At 40.7% G+C, this 14,631-nt stretch overlaps 1 protein-coding gene across 3 annotated transcripts in view; it reads right to left on the bottom strand.

The window, feature by feature from the left end:
- The window catches only part of CTNNA3 (catenin alpha 3), a 540,285-nt gene that overhangs the window by 293,524 nt on the left and 232,130 nt on the right, over positions 1–14,631 (bottom strand). The gene's annotated exons all lie outside the window — the stretch shown is intronic.

A 14,631-nucleotide genomic window follows, 5' to 3' on the forward strand; every position in this document is an offset into this window, starting at 1 on the left:
GGCCCCGCCAGGGTGCTCTGTCCCTGGTAGTTTCCCAAGGCTGCTTTTGTCCAGACAACAGACATACCAGCCAATTATGGTTGCACTCACTTTCATGCCCTTTTTGTAGCTCAGTGACAGAACACTTGCTTTGCATGTAGATGGTCCATGGTTCAATCCTTGGCATCTCCAGGTAGAGCTGGAAAAGATTCCATGTCTGTAACCCTGAAGAGCCAGTGCCAGTCAGTGTAGACAACACAGTGTAGACAACAGATGGGCCAATTGGTTTGACTCAGTGTAAGGAAGCATCTTATGCTGCCCTTGGCTAGGTAAAGGGACCCTGACCATAAGGGGTCCCTTTACCTAGCCAAGGGCAGCCGGCGTACAGCTTCCAGGTCATGTGGCCAGCATGACTAAGCGCTTCTGGCGAATCAGAGCAGCGCATGGAAATGCTGTTTACCTTCCCGCTGGAGTGGTACCTATTTATCTACTTGCACTTTGACATGCTTTTGAACTGCTAGGTTGGCAGGAGCAGGGACTGAGCAACTGGAGCTCACCCCGTTGAGGGGATTCGAACCGCCAACATTCTGATCGGCAAGTCCTAGGTTCTGTGGTTTAACCCACAGCACCACCCGTATCCCTAAGTAGCCCTTGGCTACCACAGACCAAATGGTGATGTGAAGATATTCCAAGGGCCACCTCCCCCACTCCTCCAAGAATATTTGACAGTGATACTCTTAACTACTCGCCAAATTCTTACAGATGTTTTACCGTCTTAAAGGGTCCTTCAGATTAATCTCAAATTTTGCTTTAGGCAGAACATGAAACAGCTTAAAGGAGTGAAGCTCCCTCCCCTAAGAATCTGCACAAAACTCTGTGAAGTGGCCTTTTAAAAATCCCTCAAAAACGCCTCCAGGTATTATGCCTCAGCATGGTCCTCCAAGGTAGGCATTCAATTTCCCTCTAGGTGAAATTCAGGGGGAGCTAAATCAGTCACTAATCGTTATTAGGGCCTTTTGCACTGACAGTATTTTCTGCCCTGCCTTGTGATGAATGCAGGTGAATATAAAATTGTATATGATAAACAGAAAAAAAAACCATTTTAACCACAAGCTTTGAAGCGAGATGACAATGGAGCAGGCTACATATCACCTCAGGGCTGGTTTAAAAGGCCAAGAGTCAGTCTAGCTTGCTGAGCTTTCCTTCTCTCTTCTGCTTCTCTATGAAGTAGCAACATTTGATCTCTCCCATAAACAAAATTCTGTTCTCTTAAAACTGCAGAATTACCAATAAAATATATTATGATTCTCATCACTTATCTCCTCTTTCTCACTTTCATCTTGTATTTGAAGGCATGCACACACAAAGCAGAATAAAGCTGCAGACTGGTAAATTACTCTCTTCCAAAAATAAAATCTCAACTCACATTATTTTATTGCAATAATATGATTATAGTGTAATTTAAGGAAGCTGGACAAAGATTTGCCAGTATATATGCTGTCCACTTAATGTGAATATTTTTGTGCATGTAAAAAGTTGGTGTCATATTGTATACATTTTTATTATAGGATTTTATTAAGTTTTATTTAAAGCATGCTGCACATGTTTATTGCAAAACTAGAAGCTATTATGAAGCCCTGAGCAAATACAAAGTTTTGCATTACATTAGAAAGGCTTCTTAAAACTGCCATTTTCCTGCTAAATTCTTCTCATTATTTTCACTTCAAAAGAACTCAGCCACAAACATAAAATTTACTTCAGAACTCTGCCCTGCTTTGCTTCTACTATCCATAAATCGCTTCAATAGACTTTATAGCAGGAATGTAGTTATTTATTTATTATTGGTAAATGTATCATGCCCACTGTTACTTAGGGCATACACTAAGGTATGCCTCCAGTATAGAAAGTGCTAAGAGGTTTCTTTTTTTGGCCCTACAGGTTACATTATTGTAATGGCTAAGGAATACAGTATACAGGGAGGTGACAGATAACCTGTAGGTGGCAAAGATTACAGAGAAAAGAAGGAAAGAAGATAAAATAATCGGAAGGTGAAATAGGAAACACCATGGCTTGTCAAAAGAATTGGATGAGTGTGAGAGATAGAGAGAGCGTGTGTGTTTGTGATATTTGTGTTAAGCAAACACTAAGGCTACAATCACACACAGAGCTATGCATGTTTAGGTGTCATTCATTTCAGTGGGGGGAAATTCACACAATTTGTATGAACAAATTTGTGTGAGACAAGCAATAATAAAAATAAACACTTTGGGGGGGGGGTTAGTGCTCTGTATGGATGGGTGTGGGCGGCTGTGCCAATCTTTCCTATCTCTCAGCATTTTCAGATGACCTTCAAATTCAGCTTAAAGTAGGGATGGATGAATTTGTCAATTTTGGTTTCTCTGAGCTCCTCATTTTTCTAATCTTAAATTTGGTTCTCCACATTTCATGAAAATCACCAGCATTTTAGTGCAAATTTCTCCTAAAATATGCATTCTTATATGCATTTTTGCCTAGCTAGGGTTGCCCTATTTTGAAGAGCAAAAAAGAGGATGCATTTGCTGACTTCTACTTTTAACGATAGATCTGGGGTCTTCTGCATTCAGAGCAGATGCCCTGCAACTGAACTATGGCACTAAAACAAACAGAAGATCACATGAGCAGAGAGAGGTTTAAAGAGATGGACAGACTCTGGATGAGGATCTCACTCACAGGAAGTCATTAGGCAGAGGCTGGGGAGTCACCGTAGTGTAGGGGGTAGAATGATGGACGTGAAGGTGGAGAAAGAAAAGGAATGCAGCAGGCAGTGGAGGGTCAAGTCCTTGGAGGGACGAGGGAGTTGGGGAAGTGGAGAAAGGGGAGAAAATGAAAGAGGGATCCAGGGAGAAGGAGAGAGAGGGAAGGGAAGGGAAGGGAAGGGAAGGGAAGGGAAGGGAAGGGAAGGGAAGGGAAGGAAGAGGGTCCAGAGGAGGAGGAGGAGAGAGTACTGAGTAGATGAGCACTTGTGCGCCACCAAACAAACAAAAACTGGATATTTTGTCACATTTTAAAATTCTGCCTGGATATAAATATTAAGCCTGAAAAAGATGACATGTCCAGGAAAGTCCAGACATCTCTGTAACAGACATTTTTCAGAGCATCTATTTTCCCTCATAAAATATATTTTTGTATGTTATTTTCATTAATATATGCATGTTTATGCAAACCCTAGCATATGCATTTTGGTACACATTATTTGGCTGCACATTATTTGACCAAACTGCGGGAGGCAGTGGAAGACAGAAGTGCCTGGCGTGCTCTGGTCCATGGGGTCACGAAGAGTCGGACATGACTAAACGACTAAACAACAACAATTTGGCTACAGAAATTCCACAGCAAAATTTGCGGAAGTGCAACTTTCAAAGGATGGCTGTGTTTTGATTAACATATTATTTCAGAAAGTGTGAAGTAGGTAGATTCACCTTTAAATGCAAACTGGATCCAGTTTCTTCCCCATCCCTAGCTTAAATCACCTCAGTATTGTGCTGCTGAGAGTCCTCTTCTAGCTGTTATTTCAGACTTCTTCAAGGGTCTCCTGCAGCAGAAGGATGCCTTGGGACATGGCGCTCTCAGAGATATATATTTTAAAAGAAAAAAGTGGGAAGAGTCAAGTGCTTGTCAACATCAGGAAACTCCCTTGCTGCCTTCTGTTTTTCACCCCAAACCTCTCTGATGCTGCAAGAGAGGCTTGGAGAGCTTTGAGAAAGCAGCAAGAAGAGGTTCAGGACTGACTGATTCCCCTCCATCTCAGCAACACAATCAGATCCTAATGTCCTTTAAACTGAAATTAGATGTCAAGTGGAGAAGGCTGGGAGAGAGAAATTATCTTAATTTACAGAAAGTTCAGCATGTGTACCCACCACACACAGAGCACTAAGCAGCCCCAATTTGTTTTTATTATTACAGATCTTCTGCAACTGTGAACAAAAATTAATTTATAATTTGGGGGGGAAAGAACAAGCCAGCTACAATTCAATCCTGTAAACTAACTGAGTCTGAGTGTGTAAAGGAGTGACTGATGAGAGGGACAAAAAAAAAAATCCAGGATATTTTCTGCCTAGTTATACCCAGTGGGGTTGACTGCAAGTAGCGGAATAGCAATTTAGTGAATGGAAAAAATAGGAGCATGTGGACCCTCATATGTGCCAATCACGCACACAGAAAAATTGGATCGGAACGACCTGTTTGCAATATAATGTCCCTGTCGGGACACAGCCTACAATCAGCAGGTGATATATTAGAGACTGAGTTGCTATATTATTCCCTTTTGTTGTTGTTGCCCACTTTGGAATCTGAGTGAAATGTATGGTCTCCAAAATGGGGCTAACAAGACTGAAAGAGACCCAGGCCTTTCTAGGGACTTCTGAGTCTTTCACACATCCTGATGATATATTTACACAAGTTACCACCCTCCTACAAGTGAAATTGAAGTAAAAGCAAAAAACCCCTCCCCAGCCATTGCACAAAGTAGTCTTCTACAAGTCCTTATCTCTCAGCCAAACCTACCTTGTAGTTTGCCTTGGTGGTTAAAAAAGAAAGGAAGATGACTAAATAAATAAAGCCAACTTAAGTTGGACATCACCTTGAGATAAAATATTTACATCGATCAGTAGCTAGTCTTGCCACTAACATGGAAATGGGAAAGGAAAAAGTCACTGAGACATGAAGCATATATTACTTTTGAAGTGCTTCAAGTATTCCTCCATTGTTTGCAGCACCTTTCAGGGAAGGAGGGGTAAACACTGCTTTCCCCAAATCAGAGCATGTTTTCAAAAGGCATTAATTATTTCATATTCCTGAAAGAGACAGACCTTTTCAGGAGGACTTAAGCAAAAATGGGAACGGAATCCACTCAAAGCAAACACTGGGCTGCACTGATGGGGTGCTACATTGTGATTCAAAGCATTTGATAGAATGCTCTGGACAAATCAACATCTATTTCTGAGACTTATACATTTAAATGGGAGCCACAAGAATCACACATATACACAAAACCACAAAGATATTCCTACAGTTGTTATAGGTATCTATCTGTGCAAGGTTATTTTGACACAATTCACTTTAGGAAACTGCGAGAGATAAAGCACACCTGCTGCAGCAAAGATCACACACACACACACACACACCAAATTGATGGGTACTTTTGAAAAGCTTTAAAGGTGATTGGACTACATTATGATATAGACTGAATACAAAGAAAAGTACACTTAGTCATGGAAGGACAGCTTTTGCACAAAGGAGAGAAAAAAAGTGATATATTAGGCCCTATCTACACCACAGAACAGTTATTCCTTTCTTTTGAGGGAAGCCTGGGAAGTGTAGTTCTAAAAGAATTCTTAGCACTCTCATCAAAGTTTAATTCCTTGCATTCTTTGTGGAAAACCATGGCACTGGAGCTGGTTACAAAAACTAAAGTAAGTTTATAGTGTAGATAATATTCCCCCATTAACTTCCAAGAGGATATCCACAAAACATCATGAAAATGCAGAGGATAATATATGAGAAGGACCTATGAGGAAAGAAAGATTTCAAGGATGGTCCATCACTCAGATCCTTATCAAACCCCTTCCTCCACACAATGCTGTCAGTGCAGAAAAAACCACCTACTGCAGCTTGGGCTAGATACCAAGGCCATCAAGACAGAAAGCACGAGCTTTTATCAGACACTAAGGCTGCCTATATGGAGAAATGCTGAGCATCGAGACATGGGCTGCTTATGAAAGCCATCAACACCAAGGAATGCTATGTACAGGCTACAATTAAAGAGGCCCCATCTTTGAGGTATGCAGTGACACAGTTCTCCGCAATTGAGGGCAAGGGCTTCAAGCTCTTCCAAGGTCTAGACCGGGGTGATAAACTATCAGCCCCAAGCAGCATGGCAAATGGTTCAGGGATAATGGGAGTTGCAGTCCAGCAACATTCAGAGTTGTACCATAGGCTCTCTATTCCTGCTCTTTGTTCTGCACAAATGCAGATTCTGAAGACCACAAAGAGTAACAAACTGTACTCTTGGCAGGTGTGACCTCAAAAGGAAGCAAACTAACTAGTAGTTTAGATATCTTAATAGATTCTTCAAAGTTTGCTTTTTCGTTTTGTTGGTAGGGAAAAGGATCAGGAGGGGGGAAGATGAAAGAAAAGAAAGAAAAAAGATAGCACCATGAGAATGCATTATAGGAACCTGCATTCTCATTTTACACCAGAAAATCCTTTTATATTCTTACTGGGTATAAATCAGTAGCAGCCAAGACTAAAAAGAACTGGTTGACAAGCTAATTAACTAACCAAGGCTGCCTGTACAATTAAGTTCTGGTATTTCTCCAAGAATATTGCCTATTACTATCTAGCAACTTACAGTAGTTGGGCTGACTGAAAAAAGATTTGATTGATTTTATGCACAAATACACAATACAGGAAAATTCACTTCCAGGAGGTATGAATAAATATTTTTAGCAAGGAATTTGTCCTTCTTTGTCATCCCACCCACCACCCATCCTGCAAAATCAAAGTGGAGCTCAAGAAAGGGGTGGTAGTGGCTAAATACACAACTGTAATCATTGTGAATAGACTATCTTGATTCTAGCCCCAGAATGAATGGATATAATTATATGTCTCTTTACTATATTCATGGGTTTTTTCCCCTCTTTCACTTGCAAATCCACTAAACAGTCATAATGTCGTTTCCTTGAGATGTTACTGAATACTGTATGAGACCAGTTTTTCCCATCTGCGGAACTCAGCACATGACCTCAGAGCTCAGATCTGAACATCTCATATGAGTAAGCACTTTAATTTTACAGAGTGATGGGTATTCAGTATATTTTACTGGCAATATACAGGTTCAAAGAGAAAGTTACAGAGAGCTTTAAAATATTTTGAAAGGACAAGTCAAATTACAGGTAGACTGTACTCTAATTGCTTACACCTGAATGCCTGCCTGCATTTAATAGCATAATGATGGCTGTGATCCAAAGAACTGTGAGTGGAAGAGGATGAGAAATACAGTTTCCACAACGTGGTAGTCAGATGCGCAGGTGCTTACATAAGCAATGTGCAGGTGAACTCTGCAAATAGTTCCATTCACACGCAGCAAGAAACCTGTTTCCTTGTAGCACAATATCACACTGATGCAGTATGCATGAGTATTCAAACCACATGAGTAAGCTCAACTATGTGGACTGAGCCCAGGAATTGTTGCCCTACGTTTTAGTGAGATGGCTACTGGAAAAGAAATTTGTCCCACTCACGTGGTTCCAATATTCTCTGTCTCTCTTACACACCACAACAACAGCATGACGAAGGGTCATAATTCAGTAACAGAAAACAACGTTTTGTGGGCAAAAGGCCCCAAATTCAATCCTTACAGTTTAAAGGATCAAGAAGCAGGTTTTGGTTAAAAAAAAAAGTAAGTAATACCGAGCAGAATCAGACCAAAGTCCCATCTAGTCCAGCATCCTGTTCCCACAATGGCCAACCAGATGCCTGCGAACAAGATATGAATGCAACAACACTCTTCTTGCTTACAATTCCCTGCAACTGGTTTTTAGGCAGCCACTTCTCCCTCACACTCTGAATAACTGCTGGCAGTCAAAGTAAACAATACTGAGGTAGATGGGGAAAACAGATTGACCTGGGATAAAAAGTAAGGTTACCAGATGTTTTTCAAAGAATCTGGGGACACTTTTTTAAAAAAAAAAGAGGAAAAAAGTTATTAAAAGTAAGGTTTCTTTGAAAAAAATAAGAAGTAATATCTTCTCTTCTGTGGTCTCATCTGTCACACGGCCTTCCTCTGGGCCTCGGCCTGCTCTCTTGGAGCACTAGCTGCTGTGGAGTAGGCTCAGGTTGGGCCTGGGAGCAGCCACATGCCCTTGCCCTCCCGTTGCTCTCCTACCTCTCCTCCTCAGCGGCGGCAGTGGTGCAGCAAGGTCGGGGCTCACCTCTTTTTTCTCATTCCTCTTTCTCTCTCTTCCTTTTCTTTCTCCTCTCCTCCTTTTCCCTGAATTGGCTCTGGGGTTTTCTCGGCCCTGGAGCGCCGCTGGGCAGTCGGCTGGGTGACTGGGTGCTCTCGTTCCCAGCTCAATTTGGGTCGCAGGAGGGTGGTCAGCAGTTCTCCCAGTTGATGTGCCGGGCGTCCCCGGTTCCTTCTCGGCAGTGGTGGTGGCAGCGGCAGTCTCAGCAGCCCAGTCAGCCTGGTAGTGCAGCTGATTCTGGCTGACTTCAGGAGCTGCTTGCTGCCGTGGTGCCCGCCATTTTGCCTTGCCAGAAGTCCCCATATGATGTGTCTTGTGCCGTTGAACCAATCACACAACATTCATTCCCTACTAAAAAATCTACAACACTAAAAATATAAATCTGGGGACATTAAATGAAATCCGGGGACATTCCGGGGATGGATTTTGTCTGGGGACAGATTTGTAAATCCAGGGACTGTCCCCAGGAAACGGTGGCATCTGGTAACCATAATAAAGAGTTTTCTTAGTTCTTATGCATAGGATCACACCACAGGGAAGTACCACTATACTGCTTTCTCACTCACTCTTGTGCTCTGTATGTGTATATGTTGTCTGGAGTGTGGTATGAAAGAGAGAGTGTGAGTGAAAGAGACAGAGAGAGAATGATGAGGGCCATGCAGGGTTCCATATGCATAGCATATCACCAGAGGCAGCAAACAATGTCCCAGTGAAATATATTTTTAATTAAATTCAGAAAAGTCAAAACTGGCAGATGGGTGTTCAGATCCCATCAGCTGTAAATGTACTATATCAAATTCAGTTGAAGAAAATCAGAGTTAGTAGATGTGTCCTTTCTCTTGAAATTTTCTACATCATTGCAAAAGAAAAACCAATACCTAGATCAAGAAAGAGTAATCAATTTAAATATGAATAACTGTCTAATGAATCATTCTTCTGAACTCTGTAAATAATGCAGCTATGAGATTGAGGATGCTTTCATAGGGGGGAAATAGGCAGTGATGATAATAGATGAATTTTTAAAAATCCCTAACCTTATGGTACCTCTAGGGAATTAACAGACATAGCTTCCAACAGTCTGCTACCAATTTTGGGCTAAACCACAAAGAGATCTAATACTTCTTAGACATTTGCATATATGATTGATTGAGTTACAAAAGTAAGCATCTTTTAAAATTTTAGTTCTGCTTTATTTTTTAACATGATGAATGTTCTGCCATAGGAAATAAAAATCATGAAACTGAAACTGTAAATTTGCCATACAGGAACAAAAACACAGAGAACAGGAATGCCAGTCTTCTCATGGGAAGCACCTTTACTTAGTGCATGGAACTCTAAAAATTTGTTTTCTATTCCCAGTTTTGCCCAACATCAATAGGTGAGTTTGGAGAGAACATCACTTAAGTCTGATTTTCTTCAACATCCCCATCTGTGTTGCGACACTCCACAATGCTAGACATGCAGTTGAGAAGTGGTGGATAAGATCTCCTGAGCACTGTCACTGAGAAAGGTCAGATAAGATTCTGTGCAGGAGGGAGTCTACAATTTAACACATCTCACAGTTGGGCAGACAGCTACTTATTGCAGTCTGGAGGAGTACGTGAAAAGTGTTATAGCCTTCTAATTTTGTCCCAGATCTTGTAAGTATTTTATTGAATGCTGTTTCAGAGTTTTTATTTACTGGACTACACATTGTAGAAATCAGCAAAAAGATGTATACATGCTCTATGACAGGGAAAACCAAACATAGCTATTTTGAAATACAAAATCAGTTGTACCGATATACCGGATAATTTACACTAAAAACCTATTTACACACTTACTTGGGAGTAAGCCCAATTTAACACTGTGAGACTTACTTCCAAGCTGACATGCAGGGTATTTTAAAGTTAATCACCAAGATGGTAGAAGAAAAATCAAGGAATGGGATTTCTGTCTCTTGAAACAAAAGCTGTTTCATTATGAAATGGTTGTGGAATTCATATTACTTGAATCATTTCTTACACAGAACTAATATCCGTGTGTACTAAATCCTTAACATGTGGAATGGCCCTTTATCTTAAGCACCAAAACATTTCTGAATCAGTGATACCATGCAAAAAACAAAATTATAAGTGATTTTACATCTGGATGTGTGTCTGTGTGAGTGCATGTGTGTGTATTTGTGAGCATGTGTGCAGGTTGTAGTCCAACAATATACCTGTGGGATAAGCTGTTATACCACCCGGTTTAAGTTCCCCATGACACAACAAATGAAAACAAAAATATAAACATTTTGTATCCAATGTTAATCATACCCAAAGTAAATCCATTAAGGTAGAGGTGTTACTTGATATGTATGGGCTGCAGCCAATAGGTATTTGCGACAATTGCAACCAAATGCATAAACATCTAAGTGCAATCATGCCAGTCATACTTCTGGGGGTGCATTTTAGCTTTAACAGGTCTGCGTTACAAGCAACATGAAAATCTGATGCTGGTTCTACCAGAGACCATGGCAGAACAACATTTAAACGTCTGTACTGTATTATTATTATTATTATTATTATTATTATTATTATTATTATTTAAAAAGCAATAGCTTTAAAATACTGCATTCAAAGCTATCTCTTATAAACACATTCCTAAAAAGCTTCAATGGTTCCCATGATCAGTTCCATGTTTTTTCCATTAACCACAGCATGAAATGCTGATCGTACACATTTTTGATGCAGAATCCTTCCATTATCTTACAGATTAAAATAACAGGCTTTTCTTAGCAGCAGCTAATGGAAAATTCTAAATATGCTAAACAAGACAAGAAAAGTTTTTACTAAATTTGGTATCTTTTGATTGCTCAACCTCACACGCATACTCTTCAAACACACACATAGTGTTTGCTAGCTGCCTAGAATGGCAAAGTGTCTTTCATGGAGCTACTCAAGCCCAGACCCAAATCTTCACAGCCCTGAGAAGTCATTGCTGCCACCCCTGACAAATACTCCCAAGGCAGAGGAAGAGCTGAAACCAGTATAGACCCTGCCAAGGAGCTGATCAATCAGAAGGGCTGGCTGAGCCCAAGACCAAGACTGGAACAGAGGAGCTAGACAAGTTTCTGTTTCCAAAGACATGGTGTCAAATGTGCCAGCACACACAGACCAAGCCATTCTGGCAGAGCACTTACATGCAGACGTTTGTTTATATAACGTGGGTGTGATTCATGTGAGTGACAGCCTTCACCTGCTGCAAAAAAGAAGAGCAGGAGGGACACACCAGGTGTTGGGAGAGCTTAGCTTTTGCATGGTCATGTGAGAACTCCATTTATGTGCCCTGTGCCCTGTAATTATGCCTTGATCACGTACCGATTTCTTGAATAAAGCCTCTAGATGTTTTCAAGTTCAAATTCTGTGTGTGAGCGTTCATCCACATTTCCACTTGTCCTTTGCCTAGAAAGCACTAAAGAGCAGTGGGACAAGAGGAAGTGTGGATAAGCCCTGATAGTGGGAACCAAGGCAGTTTCACTGTATGTGCACAAACAGGAAGGGGTTCAAGTGAACATCATACAAACCAGAGATTGTGATTTAAAACAAATTCCGGTTATTTAAACAAGCCAGCTTCATAATCCTTGGGCTTGAAGTTGATTTGTTTAGCATTCTGTATGCACATATACATGTATTTATGCGTGCATTGCTTGGGGGGGGCTGCATTCTGAATTCTGTCACTGACATCCCAGATTCTTGTTAAGGGTTCTTGAGGTGAATCCTTATGTGAATTCTTAGCACAAGCTACTCCATGAATTGTGACATAAGCCAGGGCTTGACCTGGGAATTCAGATGTCCCTTAACTGTATGAAAAACACAACATTGCCTTGCAATAGCAGTGAAAACAAATTTCTAAAGGTTGGGATGAAAATACAAGGTAAGAATTCCCCAAGCAAAAATACAAACATGTAGAAATCAGAGGGCCTTGTTAAAAGACAGATGAAATAAAATATTGGACCATCTAGGTCAAAGAACTATGGAAGGGCAGGAATGAAAATACGAAAGGCACTTGCCAAACTTCTTATCTGAATGAGTTGCCTATCCAGTACAGGTGTAATTTAAAAAAACAAAAACTTGGTGGGGTTTATCATCTACTTGAAAGAGATTAGCCAACATAAAATGGCATTCCCACTGAAAATTTCATTAGCCTTCCTCAGATGCTTTACTTAAGAAAACTTCACATTCACCTCAAAACCCAAAGATGAAGTGCAAATTGCACTAAGTTTGTAATCATAAAATATGTACATCTACTTTTCCAGTTTATCTGTGTGACTTCCTAGTTATGTGTATAATATTTTGTGTGTGTGTGTGTCCCAGTTAAAATCATTATGACTTCCCTCAAAATACAAAATTTGTGAAACACAAGTGATTACTGATAGTGGAGTTATCACAAACACAACCTGTGCACAACAGCACCCTCCCCACCAGCCATTCCCAGCAAATTGTATTTAAATGCATACCACCCCCAAAAGTGGAGGGAGAATATAGCCAACATGTTTAGCAGTCACTGATCACCTTATTCTTCATGAATTTGTACAAGCCTGAATTAAAGTCATCCAAGTTGGGGGGCATCACTATATCCTCAGGGAGCAAACGCAATGTGTCACGTGAGAATGAACTTTCTTTTATCTGGCCTGAATCTTCCAGCATTCAGTTTATTGGATGTCCATGAGTATGATGAAAGAGGGAGCAAAAAGATTATCCTTCCTTCACTCATTGCATAATTTTATAAACCTCTATCATGTTCTCTCTTACTCAGCTTTTCTCTAGAGTAAAAAATAAAATGTAGCTTTTCCTCATAGTGGAGTTGTTCCATCCTCTTGATAATTTTCATTGATCCTTTCCAAATCTTTTCCAGCTTTACAAGACTGTTGTTGTTGTTGTTGTTGTTGTTGTTGTTGTTGTTGTTGTTAATCTGGCCTTCACCATAAGGACCCTGGGTGGGTTACATCATTAAAACACAACAACTTCTCTGAGGTGAGGTGATCAAAACTTTACACAGTATTCTGAGTGCAGTCACACTGTCCACTACAACCCCAGGTGCTATGAGAGCATGCTCCACCACGACATCAATGCACACAGAACTTTATAGAGAGCTTTATATGCAAAAGAGAAAGGTCCCTGCCTTTACGCTTCTGTGGACAAGGTGCAATATTTTCTTAATCATATATTTATAGCGCAAGGCAGCAAAAAAAGGAGCAGAAGGCTCCTTGGATTATGTAATAGAAGTACGCATAGGTACTTGTATGTGTACTCAAAACTTCCGAACCAAAATTGCCTGGGCCGACTTCCAGGTCAAGTCTGTTTTGAGTGCTGTGCTTTCAAGGCTTTTGGTTCTTTTGCTTTCAATGAATGTTTTAAGCTTCAAATTCTTAAGGATTTGAAGCAACAAGAGCAAGTTGTGGAGCAAAGTGACCCAATCATTGTGCTGTATATTGAGAGAGAAGAGAGAGAGAGAGAGAGAGAGAGAGAGAGAGAGAGAGAGAGAGAGAGAAGTTGGGGAGTATCAAAGATCCATTTTCACCTTCCATAGAAATCCTATATACTTGTTGAAATGCTGTATTTTAAATATGCCGAATAAGCCGGAATATATTGAAGACCTAGCCTTCCCTTACTGAACACTATGTTCCTGAGCACAACACTGCCACCCACCCCTGATATTTAATTTTTGAAAAGCCTTGACATGACTGCTAATCACACCATTCATGTCATGTGTAGTTAGGCCCTGGAAGGAAGGCAGAATACAGGGTAATTGAAAAACTGTGCCTGGCTTCTCAAACAGGAAACAGGAATTACAATACTGGTAAAATAATTCGTATTCAGAATCTGTCACCATCCTTTTCCCCTTTAGCTTCTCTGTACCATGTGGGAAACATCAAGATAAATGGTAGACTGCCGATTGAAGAACATCACTGACTGTCTACAAGTAAGAACATTCAATACATGGATGTCCATCACCTGGTGGCTGCAGCACTGAATGGAAACTCACATGTTTCCTATGTGGGAAACAGCAAAGAAGGCAACACAGATGCAAATGCAGAGGAGTCTTAAACTGCATAGAATCAATGTGCTTCCATTTTGCTGTACAGTTGGCAATTTCCTCTGAGGTGTCCCACTTGATCTATGGACACAAGACAGACATTTGGGGGTTGCGGGGGACCCCTATTTCTCACTCAAATTAGAGGGCTGGGTGTTCAAAGAGGATCTCAACTCTTGCAAACCCACACTTCAGTGTCTCCTACTTCCAAGCTGTCGAAATCTAGGGAGATGGGAAGGCTATCAAGAACGTGCACAGCATTACTTCACTAACTGCAGAGCATATATATTATTATTAACTATCCTTATTTATTTATAACAATTTCTACCCACCTTTCCATGAAAATGACAGAGGCAGCAAACAACAACGTAACAAAAAAGTACATTTTTAAAAGCATAACAAACATGGAAAAGGAAAAATTAATTGGAAACAACATTAAAAAGTTGACATGACAATCAAGCCCACCTTAAAAGGCAGCATCATAAAGCGCCCACTGAAAGGGATGCGTCTAAGCCACCCTGCCATTGGGCCAACTATACCTCGGGTCCACTTGCCATCTTCAGACAGTGTGGGGTTTCAGAGGTAGATCTCA

Source organism: Podarcis gaigeae (assembly GCF_964106915.1).
Source record: "Podarcis gaigeae genome assembly, chromosome: 5".
NCBI classification, from domain to species: Eukaryota; Metazoa; Chordata; class Lepidosauria; order Squamata; family Lacertidae; genus Podarcis; species Podarcis gaigeae.